Source organism: Dasypus novemcinctus, chromosome 9 (assembly GCF_030445035.2).
Source record: "Dasypus novemcinctus isolate mDasNov1 chromosome 9, mDasNov1.1.hap2, whole genome shotgun sequence".
NCBI lineage: Eukaryota > Metazoa > Chordata > Mammalia > Cingulata > Dasypodidae > Dasypus > Dasypus novemcinctus.
Window position 1 is genome coordinate 96517473 of NC_080681.1, and position 9878 is coordinate 96527350.

Sequence of the window (9878 nt, forward strand, 5' to 3'; positions counted from 1 at the left end):
TCTCCATTGTCTCTAGAGAGCCCCATACCATGGCAGTTTCCCATACTGCCAACTCTTGTTTACAGAAGATAGCCACAACTGAGTTCCTCAATGATGCTATATATCCCAGCTAATGCATTCCTCATTGCTTTAGTGAAGAGAGTGTCCCCTGAACTCTTCCAAAGAATATAGTCAGCTGATCTCACAGTCTCATGTCACATCTCTAAGCCCTCCGGCCTCTTTCCTCAATACTCTACCAAAACAATTCCAGCATCTCCACCTGGTTTCCTATAAGCTGCTGTCATATCCAAGATTCATGGAGACCTCCCAGCAGCATATTAGCATATGTATTCTTGCCATACATTAAATTCTGAGCCCCAGGAAAGTATTCTTATATTAATAAACACTTCCTCCCATCCATTGCCACCCCAGTTCAAAACCTTCAGGATTCACTTCCACATGTATTCCCCTAGTTCCTACTGGGCCATATTGGCAGTTCAGGTAGGTCTTTTGGTGAAGAAACTATTTCCTTCTGGAGTAAGGCTGTACTTCCCTGCTCAACCTATGCTGAAACCTGACCCCAGTTATTTTTTATACTTCTTTGGTGACCTTGGGGGGCACATGTTAAAGATAGATGAGCCACAAGATGAAAGAAGCCTGGGTCCCTAATCACCACTTTGAAGAAAGCTACCACTGATCAGGAATATCTGTTTTGGAAGTAAGAAATAAACTCCTGTTCTGTTAAGATACTGAGATGTTAATCGTTTATCTGCTATAGCAGCTAGACTTATCTTAACTAATACAATGTTTTAGTTACTTTCCTGCCTTAAAATCCAGGACAAACTGACCCAACACTCTAAAAAGAGTTTTCGGTTCCAGGATGAACTTCCTTCAAAGATGACTGAAATTGGAAATGTCAGTTTTGTCTAAGAGAAGCCCCAATTAGACAGTTACACAATAACCCAACATTAATACAGTTCCTAAAGTCTGAGCTATTCGGCCTTAAATAACACCATATATGGACCTTCAATAGCCCACTGTTTGGGCTAGGCTGAACTTGGTCAAGTTTCTTTTCAACTCATTCATCAACATTTCAAAAATTCTCACCCATGCTCACCTATTCCAAATAAAAGATTTTTTAATTAAAGGAGAAGGAAAAGGAAAGGAAGAGAAGGAGAAAGAGAAAGAGGAAAAGGAAAAGAAGAGGAGAAGAGTAAGAGGGTAAAATAAGGAAGAGAAGGAGGACTGTTTGTAAAAGATGTTACTGAGCTAACTCTACCCCACAAAGTATCCACACTGGAGACCTCAAGAAATGTCTCTTGTTTTGTCAGAGGACAGGTCAAGACATAGTATGGTATCTCAGAAAGAACTCTGTTCCCAGAGTTTGGACTCTGGATCTGATTCAATCATTCGCTGGCTTGAAGTTTTCTCCACTCTCTGGGCCTTGGCTTTTGTATCTGGATGAAATTCCTATATCCCAGGCTGTACAAGGCAGAGATAAGAAAGAGAGAAAATAATAGTTCAAATGAGACAGAAGTTCAAACAACCCAGGTTTCCATCAACCGATGAATGGATAAACAAACTGGTGCATTCACACGATGGAATATTATGCAGCTATAAGAAGAAATGAAGTCATAAAGTATATAACAACATGGATGAACATGGAGGACATTATGTTGAGCGAAGCAAGCCAAACACAAAAGGACAAATACTGTATGATAGTGCCTCTGAGATCCAAATATATAGCATAACATATTGTATGATTTTTTTTTTAATTTTATGTATTCAGAACAAAAAAAAATGAAAAAGAGACAGGAGTGTATATCACTGGTATAAATGACACAGCCCTTATTGCTTCCACTGGACCACTATCAGCACTATTCAGTCATTCATGCAGGAAATATATATGACATGTGCTGGGAATACAAGGAAGCCATGGCCCCTGCTCTCCTAGAGCTTATATTCTAGTGGAAGAAACAAGTGTTCATCAGATAATGAAACAAATTAGTCTATAATTACAAACTGACGTAACTATTCTAAGGAAAGCTGCCCATTCAATGGGAGCAAAAAAAGTACATACTGGTTTAAATGCTACTCTAAGGACATAACACTTGAACTGACATCTAAAGCATGAGTAGGAGTTAAGGAGCAAGAAAGAGAGGGTGGGGGAAGAACATTCCAAGCAGATGGTATAACAGGCACCAGGGCTCCATGATGGGGGGGAGGGATGTGACAGTGTTGGTGGAAGTGAAAGGCCAACGTGAAGAGATCACAGAGGTCAAGAGGGAGACTGCTGTGAAATGGGGCTAGAGAGGCAGGCAAGAGACAGACCCTATCGGCCTTAAGACCACATTAAAGCGGAGCAGGTGCAGCTCAGTGGTTGAGCACATGCTTCACACGTATGAGTTCCAGGTCCCAGCTTCAACCTCTGGTACCTCCTGAAAAAAAAAGGAGACCACACTAAAGATGTTGATCTTCCTGGTAACAACAACGGGAGGCCAGTGAAGGGATTTAGGCAAGGGAAGTAAGCCTGGCATTGGGAAAGGATTGCACTGGCTGTGGCGGGGGCAATGGATTAGAGGCAGAAAGAGGAGAAGCAAAAAGACAAGTTAGGGGAAGCGACTTGGCCCAATGGATAGGGCGTCCACCTACCACATGGGAGGTCCACAGTTCAAACCCCGGGCCTCCTTGACCCGTGTGGGGCTGGCCCATGCACAGCGCTGATGCGCGCAAGGAGGGCCCTGCCACGCAGGGGGGTGCCCCCCGCGTAGGGGAGCCCCACGCGCAAGGAGTGCACCCCGTAAGAAGAGCCACCCGGTGCGAAAGAAAGTACAGCCTGCCCAAGAATGGCACCGCACACACGGAGAGCTAACACAACAAGATGATGCAACAAAAAGAAACAGATTCCCGGTGCCGCTGATAAGGATAGAACACACAGTGAATGGACACAGAGAACAGACGGTGGGGGGGGGGGCGGTGGAGAAATAAATAAAAAATAAATCTTAAAAAAAAGAGAGAGAGGAAAAAAAGACAAGGTAGTGGCCCTTCCCAAGAAACCAGGCAAGAGAAGGAGGCTTAGACTGTGGGTGTAAAATCAACAGGACCTGGATGATGGGCGGATAATAGGCTAAGAGCAGCTGCTGCTGACATCTTATGCTCTCAATGTCTCATGAAACTTGGAAAGTTCTCTTGGTTCTGAACAATGGAATCTCATCTTACACAGGGCTTAGATTTTGAAGACTGTGCATAAAGACAAAAATTGCATATAGTAAAAAATATCCTTGAAAAACTCTTAAATCACTCAGAATGTACAGTCTACATGGGTTTGTTTGTAAAGCCGTGAACAGAAACTTTTAGGCACACAGAAGTTAGAGAGCCACTGAACTAGAATAAAGAAAGCAACAGAAGGAAGGTCCATATGCAAATGTATGGGCATTCAAATCCCTCTGCCTTTAAGACAACTATTCAAATCCCTAGCAGTGAATGAGGGGATTGAGGGAATGGGGAGAAGGCGTGTCCATATAAGAGGTAGGAATTTTTTCAATGTTTTTTAAACGTATTTTTAATGTTTTGAAGTGTTTCCACTTTTCTGAAATATTTATTAGAATTGAGTTTTAATATTAAGACTTTATAACTCTAACACATATTAATATATGAGTTGTTTATGTTAGTTGGCCCATGTTCAGAACTCCCATACCAACATCTACTCCAGCCTCTATTCTTTCCTCCCCACATCCCGCTCCAGATCTCCCTGAATGCTAAGCCAAGCTCAGCTTGGTCTCAAGTCAGGCCCCTTGTATCAGTCGGGCTAGGCTAGGTCATGCCACTACAACGTGGGTTGATTAGGGGTTCTGCTCTGTGTCTTCTTATCCAAGTGACGGAGCAGACCTATCTTCAAGCATGGCCAGTCACCAAGGCAGAGGGAAAGAGAGCTCTGGAAGGCTTCACACACAATTAAATGCTCTGGCTCAGATATGGCACAGGTCACTTCCACTCACAACTCATTGGTCTGAATTAACCATAAAGCTTTACCCAACCCCAAAAGGGCCAAGAAGTGCAATCCTTCTATGCGCTCAGCAAGTGCAGAGCCAGAAATATTTGACAACAGCGCTAATGACTTCCACATGCTCTAAATGTACAATGGTGAGAGAGGAGAGGTAAGCTTTAATTACTGAATCTGTGTTTGATTCTGGGGCCCTGTGAAACCATGTTGGCTCATTTTGAAAAGAATATGTCCCACTCATGCCCCAGGGGGTATAGTCTGTGCCCAGAAATAGACTCCCAGACAGCATTTACTCAGCTACCCCGGAAATTAGAGATGTCCCAATCGAGGCAGCTGACAATCTGGGGCTTAGCTCCACTGCCTGGCCACCCTCTCCCCAGACTCTATTAGGGACCAAACACAGAATGAGGAAAATTGGGGCTAAAACTCACTCTGTAACCAAAGCTTCCTAAATTCTTAGAAGTGGCTGGGCTAGGGCCAAAGGACATACTCTGAATCCCTGCCCTCAGGGAGAATCTGTCTGTTACATGCTAGATAGATAGTTTCCAAATATGGTCATCAACCACCCTCTCCTGTTTCTAGACCAAATGAGATATTCCTCCTACCAAGAGGTGGAGTCTATTTCCCCTCCCCTTGCTTTGATCAATAGAATGCAGCAGAAGTGGGGTTCTAAATCTTCTAAGCCCAAGCCTTAAAAGGAATGGTAGCTTCCACTTCTTCCCTCTTAGAGTCCAGCTGCTATACTGTGAGGAAGCCCAGGCTTGACTACTGAATGATTAGAGGCCATTTGGAGGGAGGCCGTGGAGGATGAGTGACCACCTTGGACATTCCAATCCCAGCTGAGTTCCCAGCTGAATGCAGCCATAGGGGGGACCTCAGCTATACCAGAAGGAGCAAAACTGCTTCAGTTGAGTTCATTCAACCCATGAAATCATGAGGAAAAAGCTCAAGCATTGTTATTTCAAGCCACTGAGTTTTGAAGTGGTTTGTTATACAGCAATGGATAACTGAAAAACATAATATCAGAAGGATATGCCTGGTTCTGAGGGAGCCCAGGGAAGGAAAATCTAAGAATAACTTAAGAGGTATTTTAGATTGGGTTCCCTGGAAACAGACTTTGAAACAGAGTTGTGGTGGCTTGAATTATGTACCCCAATTTAGACATGTTCTTGGTCTTGATCCACATTCCCGGGGGTGTAAGCCCATTGTAAATAGGATCTCTTGAAAATGTTATTTTAGTTAAGGTGTGGCCCAACTGAATGAGGGCAGGCCTTAAACAGGATTGCTGAAGGCTTTATAAGCAGAAGAAATTTGGACATAGAGAGAAAACCACAGGGAGGAGGCAGAAGTCAACAGAACCTGGAAGAGAAAGGAGGGGGCATCTTTATGTGATGGGAAAGCCAAGGGACCCAAGAATTGCCGGCCAGCCAGAACCCTGCCGACCCTAGGGGGAAGCAAGTCTTCTAGCTTCTGAAACTATGAGCCAATAAAGTCCTATTGCTGGGAAGTGGATGTGCCTCAAGCTACTAGGCTCCCTTCTACCATATGGGAGGTCCCAGGTTCGGTTCCCAGGGCCTCCTGGTGAAGGCAAGCTGGCCCACACAGCGAGCTGATGCAACAAGAAGAGACACAGAGGAAAGACAATGAGAGACACAATAAACCAGGGAGCTGAGGTAGCTCAAGCAATTGAGTGCTTTTCTCCCACGTTAGAAGGTCCTGGGATCAGTTCCTGGTGACTCAGACACAGAAGAATGCACAGCAAATGGACTCAGAGCAGACAGCAAGCACAAGCGTCAGGGCAGGGGAGTGAATAAATAAGATAAATCTTTAAATAAATAAGAAAAAGTCCTGTTGCTAAGCCCACCCATTGCGTGGTACCTGTCATAGCAGCCTGGAAAACTAAGATCAAGGTTTATTGGGAGGGGGAGGGGGGGTGCCCTGGAGAGACACTATAAAGTGAGGAAGCTGACCAGAAAGGGGGTTGTGACTGAGGCCTCAGCCAATCCTATGAGAAGCTCTGGAGGTAGGAAGGAAATTTAGCATTGTATCCCCCTCCTCAGCCAGCACTGACCGTGGGCTGCCCCTGGGAGGGGACATCATCTTAAGCAAGGCATTAGCTGAGGACAGTCCCCATGGAGGGATGGAGAGGCTTGAGCTCAGGATAGAGGCACAAGCACTGAAGAAGGACCTGGGAGGTGAGCACGATGTCTTCCAAAAGAATCCTATCAACTGGGATAGGGAAGTGCCTGGTGAAATGAGGAAGGGGAGCGCATTTCCAAGCAAAGGAAGCAGCAAGAGCAAAGGCACAGATGTGGGAAATGGCACAGCAAAGGTAAAAAGAAGAATAGAAAAAGTGGTAAGAGATGGAGCAACACCAAGCAAAGAAATTTAGACTTATTCCCAAGGCAATAGGATCTAGTGAGGAGTTCAAAGCAGGGCAGAGATATGGTGAGACAACTGGTTTAGAAAGCTCCCTGTCACAGCAGCATGGAAGGTGGTCCAACAAGGTGGATGCAAGAGAGAAACAGCTCTCCTGCATCCAGGTCAACTCCCAGCTCCCGCTGATATTCACTGGCTAAATCCGACAGCAGCTTCTTCCCTTAGCAGGCCCAACAGTTCCCCAGCCAGGTATTGTCATGACTTTACCCAAGTTATTGGTCTGGTGGCCAGCCAGGAAGGTAGAGGAGATCCCGGCAGAATGGATTGAGTGCATCGTACATGGCAATTTACAAAGGTAGGAGCCACTGCATCTTCTTCAAGCATCAGGAAACATTAGCCATGGGGATCCTGCAACCTCAGAAGACTCAGATGAGACCTGAGATTTCAGTTTTCAAGGACATCACCAAATGTCCCTGTCCCAAGTATCCTTCCCAATCTGTACCTGACTAAGCAAGGTACAGCAGACTGGCTAGAGTTGAGAATTCAATTTTCTCCAGAAGGCTGCTACCTTTATAATTAATTGTGGATCTAGCCTCAGTTTTTCTGCTCTAAGAAACAAGTTTCTTTATCTGATGGCTAGGAGGTCTTCTGGCTTTCACACTTCACCTTAAATTGTGATTAATCACCCTCAGCTTTCATTTGTCTTTTCCCAATGTGTTGATCACCCCAGCAACAATCTTCTAATTTCGTAGTCTTTATAATTACTATTTCAATTATTCGATTATTGATTGCCTCAAATGCCTGCAATACTGCTCCTGCCAGTACATTCCTTTCCATCAGTATCCCATCCCAGTTCACCACTGGTGAAAGTTTTAATAATGACATCCCTGGGACATGTTAGGGGCTATTAGTCCTCCACCTACTACCAGTGATGAGGTTCTCATAACCAACTGGCCAGGGGGTAAGCCAGCTCCAAACTCCCATATTAGAGTCTGTTTCCTAGGAACCACTCCTAGCACCAGCTGCAGTAGGTCAAGTTCCCTAGAAACAGATCTAAGATGGTAAATTGCATGCAAAGGGTTTACTGGGATGATCTCAGGAATAACACCTGTAAAAGAGTGAGGGAATACTTACCTGGCAGGGGAGATACCATGGTCATGAAGGTAGTTTTCCCAGGGCAAAGCTGATCCATTGCACTGAGGATCTGATGACCCTTATAATCACCCTACATGAGGGAAACTCAACCACATAATTTGAGTTGGTGGGGGGTTATGTTCACGCTTTCCTCGAAAATTTAATTTAAAAATAAACAATGAGGGAAGCAGGACTGGTCAGAGGGAGAAGTTGAACTGTGATACAATTGCAACAGAGGGCTTGGTCAATTCCATGGAATTCTCTAGATTAGGTGTGGCCCTTTAGAGATATGCCAAAATGAGGCAAAAGGGCTAGGCTTTGGTCTCCAGGGAGAGGGCCATAATCTTTAGAGAGGCAGTTTGCTTTAGTCAAAGGCAATTCTTGGGGAAACCATCAGGTGAATGCTTTTGGCCACCAATATTCCCATTGGCTGGGAAAGTGAGTACCTCTGTCCCAAAGGGTGCAGGGGTGGGTAGACCTGGGTATCCTCTGTACCCAGAAAGGATATCATAGAACTCAGGTCAAATAAGTACCCACTGGATTTAACCACAGTACTGAGTTTGCAAAGTGAGTTCATTCAAGGGAGCAATGCCCATGCAGGAGGCAAAGAGTGAGCAGAAGGTGAGGAAGGGGTGATAGCTCTTTTGACCTCTCCTGACTCCCCTTAGTGCTGGCTTCCTGGGTCTGCTAATGCCTGGGGCAAGTTGTCCTTTAGGAAAGTACAGCTTTGAGAGTAGCCTTTATATTCTCCATACAAACATGTACACAGACCCTATCCCATCCCACCTCCACACAGGTACATGATGAGCTCTCCTGGGCAGGGATTCCAGCCACAAGCTTGTGAACAGATCTCTATCCTCACTAGCCAACAATTGAGCTTTGCAGAGCAGATTTCTGAAGAAATAGACCCGTATACCTGAAAAATCAAGGTAACCAAAGAGCTGGGGTCTTGGCTTTGTCTTTAAGTCCTGGCAGCAACCCAAAGCAAGGAAACTCAAAAGCAGCAACATCATCATCAACAACGATAATAGTTAAAATTTATTGAGTACTAACTTTTTCCCAGGCACCTGCTCATTGCTTTACAAGCATAAGCTCATTTCATCCTCCCCAAACCTCAAGAGGTGGGTACTTCTAGTATTCCCATTTTATATATGAAGAAGCAAAGGCTCCAAGAAGTTAGACAACTGGAGAAAGGCCAAACAACTGGCAGGGAGCAGAACTAGGATTGTGATTGCGAGAAGGCTGATAAAAGAGGCAAGGGTGACATGGAGAAATGGGCAGGCTGGTCCATTCGTTCCTCATGTATTCCTTGAGAGCCTACTCTGGGACAAAACTGTTCTAGACACTTAAGAAACATCAGGGATACTCAGAGATCCCTTCCCTCCTGGGGCTCGTTTTCTAGCAGGAGAGAAAGACAATTAACAATGACTAGAATATATCTACTCAGCTTTACATGTAAAAGATTGTAGATGCTGTGGCGCCCAGACCCTCCCTCCTGAACTGAGGCCCCCACCTCCACAGGAGCCGGAAGCATGGGTGGCCTACTGGATTCAGCTGAGACCCTCCCAGAACTGCCTTCAGTGAAGAAAGCTGCTGCCCCCAAGCACGTGCCCTCCCTGGGGAGGCCCACCCCCAGGATCTCCTCAATAAGGCCCCTGCCCCTCAACCGGGCTCCAGGGCTCTTGGGAGAGGCCCCTGTCCTGACAGTGTCACAATTCAGCTCTTCCCTCTTGCAGTTTGTTTCCTCCACCCTGCCCCCACAGGTCTTGATCTGACAACTCCCTGCAAGCAAGTCTCTGTCTCCGAGTCTGTCTCCCGATGTACCCAACCTTCGACACAAGGTGTATGTTCTGGGGGGGGGAAGAAAACCCAGAGCAGAGTGAGGGGGATTGTGCAAGCAGGGGTTGGAAGGGGCAGCAGGGAATAGAATTAAATTGGACATTCAAGATACCATTGGGAAGGTGATATTTGAGCAAGAGACTCAAGGAGGAGAGGGAGTTATCCCAGTGGCGATCTGGAGGAAAGCACACCGGGAACAGCCAAGAGCCTGCGGCAGGAACTCCTCCAGGAGGCCCGCGTGGGTGGAGGGGAGTGAGGAAGGAAAAAGAAGGGAAGTCAGGGGTGGGGTGGGGCAAAGCAGAGCAGCTCAGGTAGAGACTTGCAGGTCCTCAACTTTTCCTCTGAAAGCGAGCAGAGAAGTGATAGGATCTGACTTTAAATGCCCTCTGGTTGCTGTGGAGGGGGAGGGGCAGCAGCCAGGGAGAGCCGCTGGGAGGTTATTGCAGGAATCCACTTGAGGGCTCCCAGGAGGCTGGTGGCAGGTGACATGGTGAGAAGCGATCAGATTAGGGACATGTTTTTAAAATACGCTCCGTGTGATTGC

The 9878-nt window shown here is 46.0% G+C and overlaps 1 non-coding gene across 1 annotated transcript; it reads left to right on the plus strand.

The window, feature by feature from the left end:
* The first annotated feature begins 7487 nt into the window (after nt 1-7487).
* On the plus strand, nt 7488-7651 carry LOC111766227 (U1 spliceosomal RNA). The gene has a single exon (XR_002798324.1). It is a non-coding gene; the product is annotated as a U1 spliceosomal RNA (small nuclear RNA).
* The last annotated feature ends 2227 nt before the right edge of the window (nt 7652-9878 follow it).